Here is a 24,222-nt window from a genome sequence, read left to right on the forward strand (position 1 = left end):
ACACGTTTCTGGCCAAAGTTACTAAGTATAACATATTATAGTCATGTTATAGTCATTTTAGTACAAAGTATTACAGGAATGCCATTTGTCAATATCCACTGTTGGGGATGGCCACATGAAAGGGTTAATGTTTCCATTAATCACTTCCAATTTCTGGTTCCATTATCAATCCGTTGGTATTTTCAAAATGGATTCGATTTTTGCAGCTACATTATCCTTGATTATTAATTATTATGCCTGATAATGTAAACTTGAATCTTTCCTTTGTCAATAATATCATCTCTTGAAATCCCATTAATGATCCTGGTTCCACATGCTGCCATTTCCCAATTCCCATCTTTCCAAACGAAACATAAATTCCACACTTACACAACCAAACTCCATTTATTCACAAAATGCTGGAGTAACTCAGCAGGTTGGACAGCATCTCGGGAGAGAAGGAATGGGTGACGTTTCGGCTAGAGACCCTTCTTTTGGGTCAAGACTCAAATTCCATTTGATTGATGTGCTTGAGGTGTTATTATTTTTAAAAGTAGAATAATTTTTTTAAATCTTTAAATGAAGTGCAAGATAATTTTTGAAAACTTCACACTCATAAGTAAAGCCTTCATTCAAAGATGCTATCAGAATATAATTAGTGAAATACACACATCACCAAACCTATCGTCAGATCAGATGAAATTGGTGCATATTATAAGCATCCTTGTGGTCCTCAAAGGTGTAATTCTGAAAGAGCACGCAGATATTCTTCATTCTCATGATCAATCTCCAAGGCCTTTTCAAAGTATTCAATAGCTTTGGACGTGTTCCCATCCAGCTGATATGTTAACCCTCTGACACCAAGAGCTTTGCTGTCACGTGGAGCATAGTAAAGTTTTTTATCTGCCCACTTCTCCAATTTTTCCTTACACATTCTCCGTTCTCTTGAATCATATTCAATCTTCACTCCTTTCAGAAATAGGCTGATGGCGCTTGATTCCGATCGTTTCTGGTACAGTTCAAATGACCCAGCCTTTAAACATATCTGCTGTATGTTTTCTGGACGGATGTCCTCCAATTTCACCAGATCATTGTAGATCTCCTCTGCCTCAGAATACTCTTCATTTCTTATGCAAATATCTGCGTAATCCAGCTTTGGTCGAACAGCACTCCTCGGACGGCACTCAGAGGCTTCCCAAAAATGATATTTACATTGACCGATCAACTCAGCTCGCTGCCCAGGATTTCTATTACCAAGATTGATCAGTTTAATTCTATAACATATTCCAATTTGGTGGTGTGAGAAGCATGAGTGTGGAGTTAATTCTAACGCTTGCTTCAATAGATTGATTGCTTTCTCCACTGCTCCTTCTTCTCTGTAAAATTTTGCCGCGTAGCGAAGCACATATGGACCCTCACTGGCCTTCTGCAATGCTTGTTCAACTAATGTGTTTGCTTCTTCCTTTTTACTGAGTCCTTTCAATTTTAAGGCCAGCAGCACCATGGCCATTGCATCATCTGGATCCAGCTCCAATACACGTCACAGATACTTCACTGACTTACTCCATTCATGACTCTCTGGCGTTCCAGAAAATGCTTCCAGACGAAACAGAACAGTTGCTTTGCCCATGATCCACTCTGTGTTATTGGGATCTTCCCCCAGAGCTTTCACAAAACATTCCAGAGCCTCCTCATAGTATGGAGCTACAGAACTAAACAATGACCATCCCTTCTCCCCATACACTTCAGGTATCATTGCTGTATAGCGAGGGCCATCAGTGAGTTGTTTACAGATCATCTCCAGCTTGTCGAGGTAGGACTGGGCCTCGGTCAGTTGTCCCATGTGGTAATGCACCCAGGCAGAGTTTCCACAGGTGATGATGCTGTTTCTTTCAAATGCATCTTTGTGCTTCTCCCTCAGAATCCTGTCAGCTTCCTTTAAGTTTTGAAGAGCTTCCTCACAGTTGCCTTGCAGGCAGTTTATGAAAGCGAGTTGGTTGTCGGATGTGGCTTGATATTTATCTGCAAAGATTGTGGCATCTTTTAATCGGTACACCATATCGTCCAAGTCAAGGGTCTCCTTCTGTGGGCCCCACGTGAAGTGACACTCAAGCTGATCGAGCTTCTCTTTCAACAAATCTCTCATTCTGCTGCTGCAAGAGAATAAAATTCATCAAATTCAATGTCAGGCAAGTCTGTCTCCCAATCTCACAAATAGTCAGCAGACCAGACAAGCTGCATTTGGTTATTTTGTCATTGACCTCCAGGTTGTCGAGGATCCCCCTCTCGCCTCATGAGTGTCAGTGAGGTGGGCAATGGAGCAGGTCAGCAAGTGGAGGGACTAATGGGAAGGTGGAGGTTATGAAAAGTATGTTGCAAAGAAAGGACAATCAGGGACAGGTTAATGAACATGGTGAGGCTGAGGGGCTGAGCTGTGTTTATTTCAATGCAAGTAGTATTTTGGAAACAGTGGTTGAGTGTAGGGCCTGAATCAGCTTGGAGCCTATATAGAACGATGATGTTGTGACCATGACCACATTATGGTCGCTTGGTTGTGAAAGGGACAGGACTGGCAGTTTAATTCTTCAAGGTTTAGATGCTTCAGACATGATAGAGAGAGAGAGAGTGAGAGAGAGAGAGAGAGAGAGAGAGAGAGAGAGAGAGAGAGAGAGAGAGAGAGAGAGAGAGAGGAGGTGGAGGAGTTGGAGGAGTTGCACTATTAATAAGGTAGAATGTCACAGCTGTACACAGGGAGGACCCAGTGGACAATCCATCCACTGGGGAAATGTAGTTGAGGTGAAAAATAAGGAAGGTGCAGTCATTCTGATGGGATTGTACTATAGGCATCCCAACCACCAGGGGGGGGTAAACGAACAGATGTGTAGACATGTTATAGAAAGATTTAAAAGCAACGTTGTTGTCGTGGCGGGTGGCGTTAGCTTCCCCAACATTGACTGCTTCTAACAAGAGGAACTGCAACAGTACATGCAACAGTCCTGCAACAGTGCAAGAGGAACTGCAACAGTGCATGCAACAGTCCTGCAACAGTGCAAGAGTAACTGCAACAGTACATGCAACAGTCCTGCAACAGTGCAAGAGGAACTGCAACAGTGCATGCAACAGTCCTGCAACAGTGCAAGAGGAACTGCAACAGTACATGCAACAGTCCTGCAACAGTGCAAGAGGAACTGCAACAGTACATGCAACAGTCCTGCAACAATGCAAGAGGAACTGCAACAGTGCATGCAACAGTCCTGCAACAGTGCAAGAGGAACTGCAACAGTACATGCAACAGTCCTGCAACAGTGCAAGAGGAACTGCAACAGTACATGCACCAGTCCTGCAACAGTGCAAGAGGAACTGCAACAGTACATGCAACAGTCCTGCAACAGTGCAAGAGGAACTGCAACAGTACATGCAACAGTCCTGCAACATCCCTCCTGTATTGGGACAACCAGAGTTGCATGCAATACTTCAAATGTGTTGGAGGTGGCCGGATGTGGGTGGATTACAGTGAATGTTGGTAGTGTATCGCAGCCCAGTGGGCGACCGCTTCCCCCGTGAGTGGCCGGATCGCTGGCAGCTCACCCCCACCTCACACATGGCTGTGCTCCAATAATATTCTTCTTTTGATTTTATTTCAACCTTTTAAAACTGCAAAAACCATTATTAACTCACGGGCCGTACAAAAACAGACGGCGGGCCGGAATAGGCAGGGGTTGCCGATCCCTGCTCTAAACCTTTCCCATCTATCCTAGACATTAAAGACAAGAGGGTAATTAAGGAGACGGTAAGACTGCTGAAGGATAAAGGAGGAATATTATGCTTGGCATCAGAGGATGATGGAGTCTGAGGAGGGATCTTGGTGTTAAACTCCCAGAAAGTGGCAACGCAGGTGGATAGCGTGGTCAAGGTGTCTTCATCGGTCATGGCATTGAATATAAAGGGCAGGAAGTCATGTTACAACTTTGTAAACCTTTGGTTAGGCTGCATTAGACTGCAGTTAGGCTGCAATTGCTATTCTGTTCATCTCATTACAGGAAGTATGATGAGGCTTTGGAGAGGGTGCAGAAGGAGGGGATTGGAGGGGATTAGCCATGATTGGAGGGGATTAGCCATGATTGGAGGGGATTAGCTGCAGAGTTTGGACAACATTGGATATTTCTCTGGAATGCAGGAGGCTGAGGGCTGACTCCGTACAAGAGGGGGGGACAGGGAAGGGGAGAGGGTGTCACTGAGTGAGGCCTGGACCCAAAACCTCTCCAGTATTGTAGTACCGTCAACCCCCCCACTCAATCCCCTTATCCCCCCCCCTCCTCCCCCCACTGACCCACTCCATCCCCACTACACACCCCCACTTGCCCCTCCCCTTCCCCCACCCCCACTTGCCCCTCCCCTTCCCCCACCCCCACTTGCCCCTCCCCTTCCCCCACCTCCACTTGCACCTCCCCTGTCTCCATCCCCATTTCCCCCTCCCCACCCCTATTCCCCCCTCTCCCTCCCCTCAACCCCACACGCCCCCACCTCCCTCCCCTCCCCCTACCCCCACTCTCCCTGCCTGCACTGCACTCTCCCCCCCACCCCCATTCTTCCTCTCCCCACCCCCAACACTTCCCTTCTCCCCACCCCCAACACTTCCCTTCTCCCCACACCCCCCCCCCTCCCCACCCCCGATGGACCTAATGTGATGTTCCAATAATAAATTGGTCCATTTATTATTTTTAATTACATTTTCATCTACAAACCATTGATTCAATAGACAATAAACAATAGGTGCAGGAGTAGGCCATTCGGCCCTTCGAGACAGCACCGCCATTCAATGTGATCATGGCTGATCATTCTCAATCAGTACCCCGTTCCTGCCTTTTCCCCATACCCCCTGACTCCTCTATCCTTAAGAGCTCTATCTAGCTCTCTCTTGAATGCATTCAGAGAATTGGCCTCCACTGCCTTCTGAGGCTGAGAATTCCACAGATTTACAACTCTCTGACAGAAAAGGTTTTTCCTCATCTCCGTTCTAAATGGCCTACTCCTTATTCTTAAACTGAGGCCCCTGGTTCTGGACTCCCCCAACATTGGGAACATGTTTCCTGCCTCTAACATGTCCAACCCCTTAATAATCTTATATGTTTCGATAAGATCCCCTCTCATCCTTCTAAATTCCAGTGTATACAAGCCTAGTCGTTCCAGTCTTTCAACATACGACAGTCCCGCCATTCTGGGAATTAACCTAGTAAACCTACACTGCACCCCCTCAATAGCAAGAATATCCTTCCTCAAATTTGGAGATCAAAACTACACACAGTACTCCAGGTGCGGTCTCACTCGGGCCCTGTACAACTGCAGAAGGACCTCTTTGCTCCTATACTCAACTCCTCTTGTTATGAAGGCCAACATTCCATTGGCTTTCTTCACTGCCTGTTGTACCTGCATGCTTCCTTTCAGTGACTGATGCACTAGGACACCCAGATCTCGTTGAACGTCCCCTTTTCCTAACTTGACACCATTCAGATAATTATCTGCCTTCCTATTCTTACCACCAAAGTGGATAACCTCACAATTATCCACATTAAACAGCATCTGCCATGCATCCGCCCACTCACACAACCTGTCCAAGTCACCCTGCAACCTCATAGCATCTTCCTCACAGTTCACACTACCACCCAGCTTTGTTTCAGCTGCAAATTTGCTAATGGTACTTTTAATCCCTTCATCCAAGTCATTAATGCCAAGTAATTGCAGCATGCACAAAGCTATTTTCTATATTTACACTGACATCACTTTCTTATGTGTGATGCTTTTTATTTCAATTTCTCAATGGTTTAATGGTTCAATGGTTCTTTATTGTCACGTGTACTGAGGTGCCAACAGCATTACAAAAAAGCAACAAGAACATAACCACATAAATATTAAACATAGACTTAAACAGCCACCACAGCGGTGTGTGCGAATCCCCAGGGCACACTGCGTAAGTGGAGATCCACAGCCATCAGTTCAATGTCCGGGCCACACACACGCTCCTTCACCGTGAGGTGACCAGAGTTGTACCGACCGCTGTCACTCTCTCTGCATTCCCTGTCCGCCCGAACAGTCAGAAAGCCGTCCACACTCGCACTAGACTCCGGGATGTCCTCATGGAGCCATGTTCCCACAAACACCGAGACCACTGCACTCACGGCACTCCCTCCATCTGAGTCCCCACCAGTGCAGGCAGCACGGCCATCTTGTTTTTCAGCGACCTCTCATTCTCCACTGTGATGGAAGGCAAATCACTTGTACCTTCTTTCCTCCTTTTCTCCCACAGTCAGGGCGATCGAAGCTCCCGCAGTGGGGGCGATCAAAGCTCCTGCGGTCGGAGCGGTGGAAGCTCCTGCAGTCGGAGCGGTGGAAGCTCCTGCAGTCGGAGCTCCCGAAGTCGATCCCTAACAAAGGGACCGCTAGCTCCACGATGTTAAAGCTGCAGTGCAGACGGAGATACGATGAAAAAGTCACATTTCCGTTGAGGGAAGAGATAAAAAAGGTTTCCCCCAACCTCTAAACCCCCCATCCCACCCCCACATAATACAAAAACTAAAATACACTAAAACATACAAGTAAAAACAGACTAAAAACAACAAAAGAAGAAAGGGCCGAGACCGGCTGTTGGCAAGGCTGCCATGTACGGCGTCCATTGGAGCAAAGTCTCTATTTATCATTTCTCCATTTATTCCCACAGTGCTCCACACTCATTTAAGAGAGAGAAAAGATTTTGTAATTATTACAAAGTATAACCAAGATGTGATTTAATAACTTGTTTTAGTAATTTAATGTTTGCATACCCTGACAGGTGAATTTGGTCCTTTTTCTGTCAGTGTATCTGTCAGCTTACAATCCAGCGGGATGAATATTGATTTCTCTCATCAAGTAATCCTTGCATCCCCTCTCTCTCCGTTTGATCCCCCACCCTTGTCATACCAGTTTCAAAGCTGTTTTGTTGAATCTCATTGTCTGCAACTAATTTTCACCTAGCCCACAGCTCGCCTGTTTCCTATGTCATTATAACCTTTTTTGCATTTGTTCTATATCTCTCTACATCACCATCTATATCTCTCGTTTCCCTTTCCCCTGACTCTCAGCCTGAAGAAGGGTCTGAACCCCAAACGTCACCTATTCCTTTTCTCCAGCTTCCTGACCCACTGAGTTACTCCAGCTTTTTGTGTCTATCTTCGGTTTAAACCAGCATCTGCAGTTCATTCCTACACATAACTGTCTCTAAACACTGGTTCAGTGTAATTGCAATCAGGGTTAGATGCGGAAAGTGTATAGTTAATGCAATGTGTATAGTTAATGAATCCGGAGACACGGGTTCGATCCCGACTACAGGTGCTGTCCGTGACCTGCGTGGGTTTTCTCTGAGATCTTCGGTTTCCTCCCACACTCCAAAGTCGTACAGGTTTTTAGGTTAATTGGCTTGGTAAATATAAAAATTGTTCCTAGTGGGTGTAGGATAGTGTTAAAGTGCGGGGATCACTGCGGTGTGCCGAAAGGCCTGTTTCTAAACAATTGCACATTGGCCTTCATCAGTTAGAGTATTGAGTGTAGAAGTTGGGAGGTCATGTTGCAGTTGTACAAGACGTTGGTGAGTCCGCATTTAGAGTATTGTGTTCAGTTCAGTGCACCAAGTTATAGGAAAGATGTTGTCAAGCTGGAAAGGGTATAGGGAAGATTTACAAGAATGTTGCCAGGACTGAAGGGTGTGAGCTATAGGGAGAGGTTAAGTAGGCTGGGACTGTATTCCTTGCAAAATAATCGTTTGCTAACTTTTCTACATAGGAAGTTCAATTTCCATTTGATAATAATTTGGGATTAAATGCAAACAACTAGGTCATGAGTAAAATTAATGAAATTAATGAGTTAATGAGATATGACTTAATCATGAAATCTATGCAGGGTCTCAGGTCAAGCCATCTATTCCATTATCTCATCTATCTCGTTACAGACTAGTCTTTCTCACAGTACCCCTGAATCTCCCACTTCACCAACACTAGGGAAACCTTACAGTGGGCAATTAACCCCACCAACCAACATGTCTTTATGACATTGGAGGAAACTGCAGCACCTGGGGTAAACCCATGAGATCATTGGAAATAGACAAAATGCTGGAGTAACTCAGCGGGTCTGGCAACATCTCTGGAGAGAAGGAATGGGTGACGTTTCAGGTCCAGACCCTTCTTCAGTCTGATGTCAGGGGAGAGGGAGATACATAGGTAAGGAAATGTAAGGTGTGGGTTCTTGGGTATCTTGGTTTTTTCTGGGTATTCCTGTTTCCTCCCACTTTCCAAGGACATACAGGTTTATAGGTTAATTGGCTTGGTACAAATGTAAAAATTGTCCCTAGTGGGTGTAGGATAGTGTTAATGTGCGGGGATCGTTGGTCGGTGCGGACCCAGTGGGCCGAAGGGCCACGCTGTGTCTCTAAACTAAACTAAACTAAACTAAACTGAAACCAACCCTCTAAGGAGTCGACATATTTAGTACCAGAAAGAAATTATTGATGAAATGGGAGCAGCTACTTAGATCTACTTTGTCGGAAGGATGTTAACCAGCTTGAAGAATGATTGCATTTTGTAATTGATTATAGAAACCAGGTGTTGGCTTTGTTTTGGAATGAACTGCAGATATTGGTTTACACCGATAATAGACACAAAATGCTGGAGTAACTCAGTGGGTCAGGCAGCATCTCTGAAGAGAAGGAATGGGTGATGTTTCAGGTCAAGACTCTTCTTCCGACCCTCTTTAAGGCAGAGTTAGATAGATTCTTGATTAGTACAGGTGTCAGGGGTTATGGGGAGAAGGCAGGAGAATGGGGTAAGGAGAGAGAGATAGATCAGCCATGATAGAATAGTGGAGTAGACTTGATGGCTGAATGGCCTAATTCTGCTCCTGTCACTTATGACCTTACGACCTTCTGACTTCCCCTCAGCTAACAATGAACCATTCTCCTTTTTCTTGATCACCGTCTCCTTTGATCTGTTGTTTTCACACCTTACCCTTCCATATCTTGCTATTGAGGGCGTGCAGCGTAGGTTTACTAGATTAATTCCCGGAATGGCGGGACTATCATATGTTGAAAGACTGGAGCGACTAGGCTTGTATACACTGGAATTTAGAAGGATGAGAGGGGATCTTATCGAAACGTAAAAGATTATTAAGGGGTTGGACACGTTAGAGGCAGGAAACATGTTCCCAATGCTGGGGGAGTCCAGAACAAGGGGCCACAGTTTAAGAATAAGGGGTAGGCCATTTAGAACTGAGACGAGGAAAACCTTTTGCAGTCAGAGAGTTGTGAATCTGTAGAATTCTCAGCCTCAGAAGGCAGTGGAGGCCAATTCTCTGAATGCATTCAAGAGAGAGCTAGATAGAGCTCTTAAGGATAGCGGAGTCAGGGGGTATGGGGAGAAGGCAGGAACGGGGTACTGATTGAGAATGATCAGCCATGATCACATTGAATGGCGGTGCTGGCTCGAAGGGCCGAATGGCCTCCTCCTGCACCTATTGTCTATTGTCTATATCTCTAGACTCCCACTCGCCTGACTCTCAATCTGAAGAAGGGTCTCGACTTGAAACGTCACCCATTCCTTCTCTCCAGAGATGCCACCTGTCCCCCTGAATTACTCCAGCATTCTGTGTCGATTATCTTCATTTGTTCAGGCAGATTGTTTCCTTTAATGGCAATTTACTTGGTGGTTAAATAAAGTACTCAGTACATTTCACTTGCTCTTTAGAAACATAATGGTACTGGAGAGTAACTCATGCACCCTTTGATAGTACAATAACATTTATGGTGCTCCATTGAAGATGGTGCCTGCTCACTTCATAAGCAGTGGTTAAGTGGGACAGGCAACATCTCTGGAGAACATATATGGGGCCAAAGTGCTGGAGTAACTCTGTGGGACAGGCAGCATCTCTGGAGAACATTGATAGGTACAAAGAGTTGAAGTAACTCAGCAGATCAGGCAGCATAGAAACATAGAAAAATAGTTGAAGGAGTAGGTCACTTGGCCCTTCGAGCCAGCACCGCCATTCAATATTATCATGGCTGATCATCCTAAATCAGTATCCCGTTCCTGCTTTCTCCCCATATCCCTTAATTTCTTTGGCCCTAAGAGCTAAATCTAACTCTCTCTTGAAAACATCCAGAGAATTGGCCTCCACTGCCTTGTGTGGCAGAGAATTCCACAGAATCACAACTCTCTGGGTGAAAAGGTTTTTCCTTATCTCAGTCCTAAATGGCCTACCCTTTATTCTTAAACTGTGACCCCTGGTTCTGGACTCCCCCAACATCGGGAACATTTTTCCTGCATCTAGCCTGTCCCACAAGAATTTTATATGTTTCCATAAGATCCCCTCTCATCCTTCTAAATTCCAGTGAATACAAGCCCAGCCGACCCATTCTTTCATCACATGTCAGTCCGCCATCCTGGGAATTAACCTGGTGAACCTACGCTGCACTCCCTGAATACTAATAATGTCCTTCCTCAAATTAGGAGACCGAAACTGCACACAATACTTCAGGTGCGGTCTCACCAGGGCCCTGTACAACTGCAGTAGGACCTCCTTGCTCCCAAACTCAAATCCTCTCGCAATGAAGGCCAACATGCCAGTAGCTTTCTTCCCTGCCTGCTGTACCTGCATGGATAGGCATCTGAAGGGTCTCGAAACGTCACCTTTCCATGTTCTCCAGAGATGCTACCTGATGTGCTGAGTTACTCCAGTACTTTGTGACTACAGGTGAACCCAGAATCTGATTCTCTCTGACTTACACGTTTCACTCTCTTTCATGTGTTTGGCCCTGCTTGGCAGCATCACATACATCATAGTCAAGGTTAGAGACAGAAATTGTCAATTGGATAATCATAAGTGTCAGATCCCACCACCGCATTTCTGCTCCTCCCAACTTCTTTTATCTCCACGTAATAAAAGCAATGATAAAACTAATAAAAAGTAAGAAAGTGTTTTAAAGAATTCTGCATCATGCTGTTGACTTTCCAGAAGATAATTAAGTGAACTTTGATCATTCTCACACTATACATTCATTGCCATAATTATCTGTCTGTAAAACTGTATCTAAACTGAGTAATACGTAGTTTCATGTATGCACTACGTTTATGTTTATATACACAATAAGGATGTAATACAGAATATAAACTGATCTTCCCAAAGGTAGTTCCCCTACATTTGATTGATTGATTGATGATTGATGCATTTATTGTCATTCAAAAATAAATTTGAACGAGATGTCGTTGCCATACAGTCATAACAATGAAAAGCAAACAGAACACACAATTACATAACTTTAACATAAACATCCATCACGGTGATTCTCCTCCAGGCACCTCCTCACTGTGATGGAAGGTAAAAAAAAGTCTTATCTCCTCCTTTGTTCTTCTCCTGCAGTCAGGCAGTCAAACTGCTGCGTCGAGGCGATCGAGGCTCCTGATCTTTGAAGCCCCCGCCGGGCGATGGAGGTCCCGCGGCTAAGCCGCGCTGTGCAGGGCAATGGTCCCGCGGCCGATCCGCGTCGTGCAGGATGATGAAGGTCCCGCGGCCGCGCCGCGCCATGCCGGGCGATGAAGGTCCCGCGGCCGAGCCGCGCAGGGCGATGAAGGTCCAGCGAACGGGCCGATCGAGCCTTGCGATTCGGGGCAGTCGAAGCTGCTACGGCTGGAGCTCCCGAAAGCCGGTCGCCAGCCAGGGACCTGCGAGCTCTCGATGTTGCGGTCCACAGAGCCCGCGACCGAGCCTCCGAAGGTAGAGTCACAGCCGCGGTCACGGCGCCACCACAGCCTCCGAAAGTCAGCCAGCTCAGAGATGGTATGTCCAAGCCCTGCGACCGGAGCCCTCAAGGCCGATCCCAGCTGGAGGCCGCCAACTCCACGATGTTATGCTGTAGACACGACACGGAAAAAGGTTGCATCTCCATTGAGGATTTAAAAAAAAAAGTTTCCCCCACTCCCCCCCCACATAATACACAGCTAAAAATAGACTATTACACACATCTAACGCTAACGATAGACAAAGAAAGAAGACAGACAGACTGCAGGCGAGCCCCTGCCACAGTCGCGGCACCGCCCCACTTCTCATTTGTGTCTCACTGTTAAAGTTGGTGGCATGGTGGCACAGCAATAGAGCTACTGCCTTACAGCGCCAGAGACCTGGGTTGGATCCCGACTACGTGTGCTTGTCTGTACGGAGTTTGTATGTTCTCCCTGTGACCCGCGTGGGTTTTCTCCAGGTGCTCTGGTTTCCTCCCACACTCGAAAGATGTACAGGTTAATAGGTTAATTGGCTTCAGTAAAATTGTAAATTGTCCCAAGTGTGTGTAGTAAAGTGCTAGTGGGGACCGCTGGTCGGTGCGGACTCGGGGGGCTGAAGAGCCTGTTTCCGCGCAGTACCTCAAAACCAAACTGAACGAAACTAAAGTTGCATTCGTTTTCTTGCTGTTTTCTTGACAACATTTACTGAGATGCATGTTTTATATTCATGACCTAGAATCACTAAAGAAGTTCTCTTTTTATGCCTTACAGATTCTCAACAATAGGAATTAGTGAAAGTGTGTAAAATATTTCAAGAGTTACACAAGAGTCGTGAGTCATAAGGTCATAAGGTCATTAGTGATAGGAGAAGAATTAGGCCATTCGGCCCATCAAGTCTACTCTGCCATTCAATCATGGCTGATCTATCTCTCCCTCCTAACCCCATTCTCCTGCCTTCTCCTCATAACCCCTGCCAAGAGTGTTTTATTGTCAGATGTCCCAGATAGAACAATAAAATTCTTACTTGCAGCAGCTCAACACAATATGTAAACATAATACACTGTAAACAATGTAATAAACAAGAAAAAAAAGATCAGTGTGTCTATGTATATATACACACACACACATACACACACACACACATATATATATATATATATATATAGGTGTAGGAACATGCTGATTTAAACCGAAGATAGACACAAAATGCTGGAGTAACTCAGTGGGTCAGGCAGCATCTCTGGAGGGAAGGAATGTGTGACGTTTCGGGTCGAGACCCTTCTTCACGATCCTGACCGGAAACGTCACCCATTCCTTCTCTCCAGAGATGCTGCCTCCCCCACTGTTTAGTTTATTTTAGTTTAGAGATACAGCGCGGAAACAGGCCCTTCGGCCCACCGGGTCCGTGCCGACCAGCGATCCCCGCACATTAACGCCAACCTACACACACTAGGGACAATTTACAATTATACCCAGCCAATTAACCTGCAAACCTGTACGTCTTTGGGGTGTGGGAGGAAACTGAAGATCTCGGAGGTCACGGGGAGAACGTACAAACTCTGTACAGACAGCACCCGCGGTCAGGATCAAACCGGGTCTCCGGCGCTGCATTCGCTGTAAGGCAGCAACTCTACTGAGCTCTGTTACTCCAGCTTTTTCTTTCTATTATACATATATATGTGTGCATATCTCCACAAACACGCACGCACACATTAAAAAACCAATAATAGTCTTTGTGGGTCAGAGCTTATTAGAGGTTGTAGTGTTTAATAGCCTGATGGCTGTAGGGAAGAAACTGTTCCTGAACCTGTCCGAAATCTATCTAGATCATCAGATGAAATCAGTAGCAGGGAGCCTTGATACCACTTACGGAAAATTTGGGTTATGGCCGAAACAGAGTATATTTGTACTTCAAAGTCAGTGTACTTTGAAGAGATAACAGTATGGATGTACAATGGAAATGCATTACATTTTATGTAGATAGATTTTCTAAAAGAGGAGGAAGAAGTTCTAGAAACTTGAGAAAATCTTGTCAGACTTAATTTCATCAACAATATATATTAAAGGGCGGTCACGGTGGCACAGCGGTAGAGTTGCTGCCTTACAGCGAATGCAGCGCCGGAGACTCGGGTTCCATCCCGACTACGGGTGCTGTCTGTACGGAGTTTGTACGTTCTCTACCCGAAACGTCGCCCATTCCTTCTCTCCTGAGATGCTGCCTGACCTGCTGAGTTACTCCAGCATTTTGTGAATAAATACCTTCGATTTGTACCAGCATCTGCAGTTATTTTCTTACACTACTTATACACGAAACAGTACCTTACACACTAGGGATAATTTACAATTTACCAAAGCCAATTATCCTACAAACCTGTAGGAAAAAAAGCTGCAGATGCTGGTAATCTTTGTCCCCTGACATCAGTCTGAAGAAGGGTCTTGACCTGAAACGTCACCCATTCCTTCTCTCCCGAGAAGCTGCCTGACCCGTTGAGCTACTCTGACATTTTGTGTCTACTTTGTGTTAACCTACAAACCTGTACGTCTTTGGAGTGTGGGAGGAAACCAGAGCACCCGGAAAAAACCCATGGGGCGGAATGTACGAATTCCGTACAGACAGCACCCATAGATAGGATGGAACCCGGGTCTCTGGCGCTGTAAGGCAACAACTCTACCGTTGTGCCCAATTTTAATTTTCATTAAAATATTAATAATCTTTACTTCTGTTGTTTATATTTTTTCAACAGTTCCTCAACGTACTCTGTTAGAAGGCCATTGGCTTGGTCCGAGGCCACGGTTTATGTTCCATTGCCTTAGGACTAGTAGACACAAAATGCTGGAGTAACTGAGCGGGCCAGGCAGCATCTCGGGAGAGAAGGAATGGGCAACGCCTCGGGTCAAGACCCTTCCTCAGACTGAGGACTAGTCACCATTTGCAATTTGCTCTGCCTTATGGAACATCTGCAGTGGTAAATCTGGCAGGCGAGTAGGAGGTGCACTGACAGAAAGGATAACGGTAAGTTTAGGGCAAACTCAGGGAGTTGTGATGTGTGTGATGCAGCACAATGCATAATTGCAAGAGAGGTGATCAATGGGTGATAGAGCAGCCGCCTCACGAGGTCAGAGACCCGGGTTCAATCCTCACCTCGTGTGCTGTCTGTGTGGAGTTCGCACATTCTCCTTGTGACTGCGTGGGTTTCCTCCGGGTGCTCCAGTTTCCTCCCACATCCCAAAGACGTGCAGTTTTGTAGGTTAATTGCACGTCCTAGTGTGCAGGGAGTGGTGTGATCAACAAGGAGATAGCATAGAACTAGTGTCAATGGGTGATTAATGGGTCTGCATGTACACAGTGGGCGAAGGGCCTGTTTCCGTGCTGTATCTCTAAACTAAACTAAACTAAGCTACATACAATATCCAAATGTGGCCTAACCGATGCCCTATGCAGCTGCAACATGACTTCCTGGCGCTTACACTCATAGCTTCAAACGAAGAAGACAAGCGTAGCATATGGCTTCTTTACTACAGGTGCTCCCCGACTAACGATGCTTCGACGTACGATATTCTGACTTAACAATGGTGCAAACACTGGGCAATGGCCGCGACCCATAGCTCGCTTCCGGCCACGTGATCAGGTATATTGAAATGCATTTCCATGTACGATATTTTGGGTTTGCGATGGGTTTATCGGAACGTCACCCCATTGTAAGTTGAGGAGCACCTGGACTTGATTTACTTGTGTTGCCACTTTCAGTGAGCTGTGCGCTTGGGTCCAAAGATCCTTCTGCACACCAATGCTGTTAAGGGTCTTGCCACTGACTACATACTTTCCCCTTACATTCTACCACCTAAAGTACAAACCCTCACACCTACTTGGATACAACTCTCTCTGCCATTTTCCTGACCATTTCTGTTGCTGATCTAAATCCCTTTGTCTACTTTGAGAATGTTTCTCACTGTTTCCAACTCCAGAAATTTTCATGTCATCTGCAAACTTACCAAACGACCCATCTAAAAGATGAATTTCATTGTTCTGCATCAGTACCTATGAAAACTAAACACTCTTCACTCTTGAGTCTTGAAAGGAAGCGTGCAGCCACAGCAGGCAGTGAATAAAGCTAATGGCATGTTGGCCTTCATAACAAGATGATTTGAGTATTCCTAAAGAGGTCCTTCTGCAGTTGTACAGGGCCCTGGTGAGACCACATCTGGAGTATTGCATGCAGTTTTGGTCTCCTAATTTAAGGAAAGACGTCCTTGCTATTGAGGCGGTGTAGCCTAGGTTCACGAGGTTAATCCCCGGGATGGCGGAACTGTCATATGAGGAAAGATTGGAAAAACTGGGCTTGTATTCACGAGAAATTAGAAGGATGAGAGGCCCGGTGGGCCTGTTTCCGCACTTCATCTCTAAACTAAACTAAACTAAACATGGCCAATTTGGCCATCCTTCATTGAGTAAAAAAATTGCAACTGCTGTTTCTGGAGAATTCCCCCAAGACTATTAATATCCAAGGTAGGAATTTCAGGCAGTTCAACTGACGTGAATAACCAATTTACAAGACTTAACAAAAAAAACCTTCCTTAAAAACAAAATGAACAAACTAAAATGTTTGAACGTTTGAAAATCAAGTCAGAGATCTGCTCAAATGTTGACACCCATTGCAACCTTGGATGAAAAGAATCAATTTTCCTGTCAGCTTGCACGTAGGCTTAGGAATAAAAGTGGGAGAGAGGAGATCAATTCAAGTTGGACCTGATGGAGGATTTTTGAGCCAAAGCATTGGCCATTCCATTAAAATTCACAGATGTTGCTTGACCCTCTGAGTTTCTACAGCAATGTTTAGTTTAGTTTAGAGATACAGCGCAGAAACAGGCCCTTCAGCGCCGACCAGCGATCCCCGCACATTAACACTATCCTACACCCACTGGGGACATTTTTTATATATACCAAGCCAATTAAACTACAAACCTGTACGACTTTGGAGTGTGGGAGGAAACCGAAGATCTCGAAGAAAACCCACGCAGGTCACGGGGAGAACGTACAAACTCCGTACAGACAGCACCCGTTGTCGGGATGGAACCCGGGTGTCCGGCGCTGCATTCAACGTTGATATAGATGACAAACAGCAATGGGCCCAGCACCGATCCCTGAGGTATTCCACTAGTCACAGGCCTCCAGTCTGAAAAATAATCTTCCTATCGTGAAACCAATTCTGTATCCAGTTGGCTAAATCTCCTTAGATCCCATGCAATCTAACCTACCATGCAAAACTTATCAAAGGTCTTGCTGAAGTCCATGTAAACCATGTCTATGGCCATAGTTACTTCTTTAAAAGAACTCGATCTAATTCATGAGACTTGATCTTCCACACAAAACCATGCTGACTAGCCCTAATCCACCCCTGTCTTTCTGTAAATCATATCCGTCAGAATCCGGTCATGTACCTGCCGTACTGCAGATGTTAGGTAGGAGGATCTTACAGATCTATTGCAAAGGAAAAAAACCCACACAGTCATGCAGGAACCTCAAGAGTTAGTGTTTATCATGTCTAGCAGCAATTAGCAAAGGGAAAAGCTACCTGAGGTGAGTTATTGTGGAAGGAAACAAGCCACAATCTTCATAATTTACCGACTGCTTTAAGATGGAGCATGAAAGATGTGTTAGAAATTAAGGTCATACAATGTATTTTTTATAAAACATAGACATGTTAAGAGCTACTGTAAGTTATTTATCTGGTGCAACTTATTGTAAGCTTATTGTATTAGGCAGCACGGTGGCACAGCGGTAGAGTTGCTGCCTTACAGCAAATGCAGCGCCGGAGACCCGGGTTCCATCCCGACTATGGATGCTGTCTGTGCGGAGTTTGTACGTTCCCCCCGTGACCTGCGTGGGTTTTCTCCGAGATCTTCGGTTTCCTCCCACACTCCTAAGACTGCAGGTTTGTAGGTTGATTGGCTTGGTAAATGTAAAAAATTGTCCCTAGTGGGTGTAGGATAATGTTAATGTGCAGGGATCGCCGGTCGGCTCGGACCTGTTTCTGCGCTGTATCTCTAAACTAAGCCTAATACGTTATGTTTCTCAGAGCCTAAGATGTAAAAAATATTGTTCTGAACTTGCAGGGGAATGGTGAACCGTGGGGGTCAGCTCAGCAAGAGACTCTTGCATGAATAGGAAAATGCTTGACTTGCCTTTGATGCAGATTCCCCAAATAATAATAATAATAATAATACATTTTATTTATATAGCGCTTTTCATATACTCAAAGACGCTTTACAGAGATTTTGAGAACATAGGGAAATTAATAAATAGATAAATAAGTAAATAAATAAATGAACAGAGAAAGGAGACAGTAGGTGAGGTGACCTTCAGTGGTTGAAGGCAGTACTGAACAGGTGAGACTTCAGCGATGTTTTGAATGTGGTGAGTGTGGGGGAGTCTCTAACGGTTTGGGGTAGTGAGTTCCATAGGGTGGGAGCAGCGATGGAGAAAGCCCTGTCCCCCCAGGATCTGAGTTTAGTCCGGATGTGGGGGGATAGGAGATTGGCAGCGGCAGAGCGGAGGGTGCAGGTGGGAGTGTGCCTGTGGAGGAGGTCGGTCAGGTAGGATGGGGCCAGGTTATGGAGGGCTTTGTAGGTTATGAGGAGGATTTTGTACTGGATTCTCTGGGGGATGGGGAGCCAGTGGAGTTTATAAAGGACGGGGGTGATATGGTCACGGATCGAGGTGTGTGTGAGTAGACGGGCAGCGGAGTTTTGAATGTATTGAAGTTTATTGATGATTTTTGAGGGTGCGCCATAGAGGAGGCTGTTGCAGTAGTCCAGACGGGAGGTGATGAAGGCGTGGATGAGGGTTTCTGCAGCTGTGGAGGAGAGGGATGGACGGAGACGGGCAATGTTTTTGAGGTGGAAGAAGGCTGTCTTTGTGATGTGTTTGATGTGTTTGTCGAAGGAGAGGGTTTGATCAAGGATGATTCCAAGATTCCGGATGTGAGGTGAGGTGGATACTGGGAGACCATCAATGTTGAGGATGAAGTTTTGGGTGATGGACTCTGATGTTGGACTCCTTTTGCAATTTAGCAGCCGAGTACAAAATTACTGCAATTCCCCAGCGATTACACTTGGTTGCTTGCCTCCTGAAACATTAATTTAAAAACTATTACAGTGGCAGATAGTCCATTTGTTTTGATGGAGAGGAACAGCTGTGAGGAAGCAAAGGAAGCGTTACATAAATATTCATTTTGTGAATTATTTTAACATTTTAAGTGTTTTAAGTGTTCGTTCATAATTATATTTTGAAATTGTTTTTAACATTTTTATTTCGTTTAGTTTAGAAATACAGCGTGGAAGCAGGCCCTTCAGCCCACCGAGTCCGCGCCGACCAGCGGTCCCCTCACACAAACACGTTCCTACACACAGGAGGGACAATTTACAGTTATACACCTACAAACCTGTACGTTTTTGGAGTGTGGGAGGAAACCGAAGAGCTCGGAGAAAACCCACGCAGGACAGAACATACAAACTCACGCAGGGAGAACATACAAACTCCGTACAGACAGCACCCGTAGTCGGGATCGAACCCGGGTCTCTGGCGCTGTAAGGCAGCAACTCTACCGCTGCACCTTTTACTTTTAAGGCACTATTTATTTATAGTACTTGAATGTACTATGAGCTTCATGCAAACTAGGAATTCCATTGCATCGTAGTTTATTTAACAATAAACTAATCTGAATCTCACATAAGATAGTGTGATGCAGAAAGGAGATAGGGGACCAGCTGTCAGCTTGAAACTCCCAACGGCTAGAGGTGCTTACTTACAATTGCTAATTGCATTATCAGTTGGCTGAAGTGTGGTGCTTATTTTATTTGTAGACTGTGGACCCCCATCATGCAGAGATTAGGTTCAACTGGAGGTCTGCCAATGTATGTAAGATCACAGAATGCCTAACACCAATAATGACTGATCTGTCAAGGCCATGGTGATTTAAAATTCAAAGTGGTTTCATACTTTGCCCAGAGCTGACTGTTAGCAGATTTAGGAGCAAAGAGATCCTTCTGCAGGTGTACAGGGCCCTAGTGAGACCGCACCTGGAGTACTGTATGCAGTTTTGGTCTCCAAATTTGAGGAAGGATATTCTTGCTATTGAGGGCGTGCAGTGTAGGTTTACTAGGTTAATTCCCGGAATGGCGGGACTGTCGTATGTTGAAAGACTGGAGCGACTAGGCTTGTATACACTGGAATTTAGAAGGATGAGAGGGGATCTTATCGAAACATATAAGATTATTAAGGGATTTATTCACAAAATGCTGGAGTAACTCAGCAGGTCAGGCAGCATCTCGGGAGAGAAGGAATGGGTGACGTTTCGGGTCGAGACCCTTCTTCAGACTATTAAGATTATTAAGGGGTTGGACACGTTAGAGGCAGGAAACATATTCCCAATGTTGGGGGAGTCCAGAACCAGGGGCCACAGTTTAAGAATAAGGGGTAGGCCATTTAGAACGGAGATGAGGAAAACCTTTTTCAGTCAGAGAGTTGTGAATCTGTGGAATTCTCTGCCTCAGAATGCAGTGGAGGCCAATTCTCTGAATGCATTCAAGAGAGAGCTAGATATTTAATCTTATATGTTTCGATAAGATCCCTTCTCATCCTTCTAAATTCCAGTGTATACAAGCCTAGTAGCTCCAGTCTTTCAACATACGACAGTCCCGCCATTTTGGGAATTAACCTAGTAAACCGACGCTACACGCCCTCAATAGCAAGAATATCCTTCCTCAAATTTGGAGACCAAAACTGCACACAGTACTCCAGGTGCGGTCTCACTAGGGCCCTGTACAACTGCAGAAGGACCTCTTTGCTCCTATACTCAACTCCTCTTGTTATGAAGGCCAACATTCCATTGGCTTTCTTCACTGCCTGCTGTACCTGCATGCTTCCTTTCAGTGACTGATGCACTAGGACACCCAGATCTCGTTGTATGTCCCCTTTTCCCAACTTGACACCATTCAGATAATAATCTGCCTTTCTATTCTTACCACCAAAGTGGATAACCTCATACTTATCCACATTAAGCTGCATCTGCCATGCATCCGCCCACTCACACAACCTGTCCAAGTCACCCTGCAACCTCATAGCATTTTCCTCACAGTTCATACTACCACCCAGCATTGTATCATCTGCAAATTTGCTAATGGTACTTTTAATCCCTTCATCCAAGTCATTAATGCCAAGTAATTCCAGCATGCACAAAGCTATTTTCTATATTTACACTGACATCACTTTCTTAAGTGTGATGCTTTTTTTTCAATTTCTCAATGGTTTAATGCAGGGGTGTCAAACTCGTTTTCACCCCAGGCCACATCAGCATTATGGTTGCCCTCAAAGGGCCGGTTGTAACTGTAAGACTATATAAATGTAACTAATCCTTAACATATTGTTAAATAACTGTCTCTGCATTTGATTATTATTTATTGAAATGTACAAATATAGTACATGCATTAACATAAATGTAAAAATATATGTAAACACATTGACAAATTGGGCCCGTTCCTCGTACGGTTTCCATTGCGACCTGGGGAAATCGCGTTTTTTCTTTAAATTGTCTCTTAAAAAAAAAATCTCAATTGGGGGGGGGGGGGGGGGGGGAGGAGGGGGGGTGGAGAGGGGAAGAGGAGGGGGTGGAGAGGGGAGGGTGAGGAGGGGAAAGGGAACCTCTGACACCGTCCTGCCAGCGGCCATCTTCTTTCTCCTTCACTGTGGTGCCGTGCTCCTCCAGGGGAGGGGGAGCGCAATTAAAGGATAGTACAGGGAAGGGGAGAGGGTGTGACCGAGGAGCCCTGAACCCAAAGCCTCTCCTGTATTGGTGTAGCACCCTCAACCCCCTACTCAATCCCCCTTATCCCTCCCCTCCCTACCCCCCACTCTCCCATCTTCCCTGACCCCCACTGCCCCCTTCTCCCCCACCCCCACTCTCTCATCCCCCCACCCCTCCTCCCCACCCCCACTCTCCTTCCTCCCCACCCCACCCTCCTCCACAGCAGCACTCTCCCTCCCACCCCCACTTGCATTCGCCTTCACCCACCCATTCCCCACCACCCCCCTTTCCACCACTCTCTCCTCCCCCACCCCCCATTCTCTCCTCCCCAGCCCCACTCTCTCTCCCCCACCCCCGCTTTCCCCAACTCTCTCCTCCCCCCACCCCCCAAATTCTCTCCTCCCCCAGCCCCACTCTCTGCTCCACCCCTCCTCACCCACCCCCTCACCCCCCTCCCACCCCTACCCTCCCCTCCACCCACTCGCCCCACCTGCATTCTCACCATCCCCCAACCCCACTGTCCCCTTTCCCCCCCCACTCTTCCCCCCACCACCACCCCCCTTCCCCCCACACTCCCTCTCTCCTCCCCCCACCCTCCCCCTCCTTTCACTCTCACTGTCCCCTTCCCCCTAACCCACCTTTTCTTCCCTCCCCCCACTCTCCCCTCTTCCCTGACCCTCAGTCTCCCTTTCCCCCTTCACCTCTCTCATCCCCCACCACCACCCCCCTCCCCTGCTGTCCCCTCCTCCCCACCCCCTCCTCCTCCTCCCCCCCACCCCCTCCTCCTCCCCACCCCTCCTCCTCCCCACCCCCATTCTCTCTCCCCCACCCACACTCTCTCTCCCATTCCTCTCCTCCCCCCTCCTACCCCCACCCTCACCCCCCTCCTACCCCCACCCTTCCCTCCTCCCCCCACCCTCACCCCCCTCCTACCCCCACCCTTCCCTCCTCCCCCCACCCTCACCCCCCTCCTACCCCCACCCTTCCCTCCCCCCACCCTCACCCCCCTCCTACCCCCACCCTTCCCTCCCCCCACCCTCACCCCCCTCCTCCCCCCTCCTACCCCCACCCTCACCCCCCTCCTACCCCCACCCTTCCCTCCCCCCACCCTCACCCCCCTCCTACCCCCACCCTTCCCTCCTCCCCCCACCCTCACCCCCCTCCTACCCCCACCCTTCCCTCCCCCCACCCTCACCCCCCTCCTCCCCCCTCCTCCCCCCACCCTCACCCCCCTCCTACCCCCACCCTTCCCTCCCCCCACCCTCACCCCCCTCCTACCCCCACCCTTCCCTCCCCCCACCCTCACCCCCCTCCTACCCCCACCCTTCCCTCCTCCCCCCACCCTCACCCCCCTCCTACCCCCACCCTTCCCTCCTCCCCCCACCCTCACCCCCCTCCTCCCCCCACCCTTCCCTCCCCCCACCCTCACCCCCCTCCTACTCCCACCCTTCCCTCCCCCCACCCTCACCCCCCTCCTCCCCCCACCCCCACCCTTCCCTCCCCCCACCCTCACCCCCCTCCTACCCCCACCCTTCCCTCCCCCCACCCTCACCCCCCTCCTCCCCCCACCCTCACCCCCCTCCTACCCCCACCCTTCCCTCCCCCCACCCTCACCCCCCTCCTACCCCCACCCTTCCCTCCTCCCCCCACCCTCACCCCCCTCCTACCCCCACCCTTCCCTCCTCCCCCCACCCTCACCCCCCTCCTACCCCCACCCTTCCCTCCCCCCACCCTCACCCCCCTCCTACCCCCACCCTTCCCTCCTCCCCCCACCCTCACCCCCCTCCTACCCCCACCCTTCCCTCCTCCCCCCACCCTCACCCCCCTCCTACCCCCACCCTTCCCTCCTACCCCCACCCTCACCCCCCTCCTACCCCCACCCTTCCCTCCCCCCACCCTCACCCCCCTCCTACCCCCACCCTTCCCTCCACCCACTCGGCCCCCTCCTCCCCCCACCCTCACCCCCCTCCTACCCCCACCCTTCCCTCCCCCCACCCTCACCCCCCTCCTACCCCCACCCTTCCCTCCACCCACTCGGCCCCCTCCTCCCCCCACCCTCACCCCCCTCCTACTCCCACCCTTCCCTCCCCCCACCCTCACCCCCCTCCTACTCCCACCCTTCCCTCCCCCCACCCTCACCCCCCTCCTACTCCCACCCTTCCCTCCCCCCACCCTCACCCCCCTCCTACCCCCACCCTTCCCTCCACCCACTCGGCCCCCACATCCACTCCCCTCCGTGGAGCCGTTGGCGGCTAAAGGCACTTACCGAGCGTGCAGGGAGGAGGAGGAGGGAGCCCCGGACTACTGGAGTCGGGCGGCGGAGGTGGGACTACTCGAGGCGGGCGGCCGCGGGTCTGGGTGAGTGGGGAGGGGGGAGAGAGGAGAGGGGCGCGGCGGGAGGCGCCGCACAAGATGGCGGAGCGTGAGGACGCCGCCATCTCTGAAGTCACGATGCCACCATCGGTGGAAGCGGCCGCTGAAGGAGGAGGAGGAGGAGGAGGAGAAGCTGCCCGCTGCGCTGCGCTGCGGCCTGTGTGCGGTAACGGTGCTGGGCCCGGGCGGGAGGGGGGACTCGAGGACGCCGGGCCCGTGGGTTGAAGGGAAGGATGAGGACCATCAGTCCGACCATCGCCCTCCTGCTCGGG

The 24,222-nt window shown here is 48.1% G+C and overlaps 1 pseudogene across 1 annotated transcript; it reads right to left on the reverse strand.

The window, feature by feature from the left end:
• Positions 1 to 623: 623 nt before the first annotated feature.
• On the reverse strand, positions 624 to 23,914 carry LOC144600982 (antiviral innate immune response effector IFIT1 pseudogene; annotated as a pseudogene). The gene is made up of 2 exons (XR_013548209.1): positions 23,844 to 23,914; positions 624 to 2,132 (listed from the first exon to the last, which is right to left on the reverse strand). The product of XR_013548209.1 is annotated as an antiviral innate immune response effector IFIT1 pseudogene (transcript).
• Between the last annotated feature and the right edge of the window lie 308 nt (positions 23,915 to 24,222).

The sequence above is a fragment of the Rhinoraja longicauda genome, chromosome 16, assembly GCF_053455715.1.
Source record: "Rhinoraja longicauda isolate Sanriku21f chromosome 16, sRhiLon1.1, whole genome shotgun sequence".
NCBI classification, from domain to species: domain Eukaryota; kingdom Metazoa; phylum Chordata; class Chondrichthyes; order Rajiformes; family Arhynchobatidae; genus Rhinoraja; species Rhinoraja longicauda.